Source organism: Euprymna scolopes, chromosome 11 (assembly GCF_053919585.1).
Source record: "Euprymna scolopes isolate OS-2025 chromosome 11, ASM5391958v1, whole genome shotgun sequence".
In the NCBI taxonomy this organism is placed as follows: domain Eukaryota; kingdom Metazoa; phylum Mollusca; class Cephalopoda; order Sepiida; family Sepiolidae; genus Euprymna; species Euprymna scolopes.
The window spans coordinates 24,443,872-24,445,464 of record NC_136492.1 but is presented as its reverse complement, the minus strand read 5'-3'; positions in this window follow the sequence as shown (position 1 = coordinate 24,445,464).

The window sequence follows — 1,593 nt, the reverse complement described above, 5'->3', positions numbered from 1 at the left end:
ATGTTGTTTTTTTTGTGTGTGTGGTGGGGGTCACCCTGTGTATATATATATATATATATATATATATATATATATATATATATATATGTGCGTGTGTGTTTTAATTTTTTATTACTGTTTTATCTGTTTGGTTACATATGTTTCGGGTGTTGGACCATGTTTACGATCCAACAGCCGCGTCAGACCTTACAGAAATGGTTGTTAGTATTAGGAAGAAGTGTTTTAGAGGAAATACGAAAAAAAAAAGGAAGGGGGGAGGAGATAATAAGGGGGAGGGAGACGGGTATTGACAATATTTCAGTTTTGAAGGTTAAAATACATATGTAGCCATCAATGTTTGTATAAATAAATTTAATATACCTGCTCTGTTTACTCATTGAGCACTTTTTGGTAGACACATGTTGTTTCATTGGATGTACTTCTCGGAAACTAAAATATACTGCCATATATATATATATATATATATATATATATATATATATATATATATATATATATATATATATGCAGAGAGTGAGAGAGAGAGAGAGATAATGAGTAAATGGTAAGTTGGTAAGTGGTAAAAACCCCGAAAAGTGCTCAATACTACTGTAGAGCAAAATATATTTTATTATTATCGTTTTTAAATATATTTCTACTACCGGAATCGAATTAACGATCCGATGGTTTCGTCAGACTTTGCAGATTTCCTAATTTATGTATTGAGCAGATTTTTTTATCCTTGTTTTTTTTTTACCAAATATACTTCTTTATATATATATATATATATATATATATATATATATATATATATATATATATATATATATATATATATTATATACGATTATACATACAATATCAGTTCTAAATCTCAGAAAACTTCAGCTGTTTCAGATTTCATTTCAAACTTGCGGAATATTAGTTTTCCCATAATATATGACAAGCAATGCCATCGACAATCTGATACGGACAAAACTGTTGATTACAACTTTAGGTGGTTGCTGTCTTCGACCAGGTAAGAATGGTGTAAGCTTTGCGATTGCTTGTCTTTGTATCAAAGAAGGGTGAGAAGGGGGAAAGAGAGGGAGAGAGATAAGCAGAGAGATAAAGTGCGCGCACATGTGTTTGTGTGAGAGAGAAAGAGAAAGAGAGTGCGCGCGCGCGAGAGAGAGAGAGAGAAAAAAAAGAGAGTTAGAAAGAAAGAGAGACGCAAAACTCTGAACAGGCCCACCTAGTACTCAACAGATAATATGGCGTGTGGACCAGTGGTTATGGACTTTGTTAACGGCTTTATTCGACTGCAGGTCGGTTATTTCACCGATGTTGCGTGCGACTGAATGTATTTACAGTGGAGGAGAAGGAGGAGGACAAGGAGGAGGAGGAGGAGGTGGGTATGGCGAACAAATACAAATGTAGGACCGATGCGAGATATGAAACTATTGATCGAATCGAAATGCGAACCATGAGATACGATCACGTGCCGATAGACATGTTCGGTGGCGGGAAGGCTGGGTTATAAGCAAAAAAAAAAAAAAAAAAAAAAAAACGACAGAAGGCAGAGAGAATGAGTTTTCACAATTACGGAAGAGAGGGAAAAGAGATATTCTATGA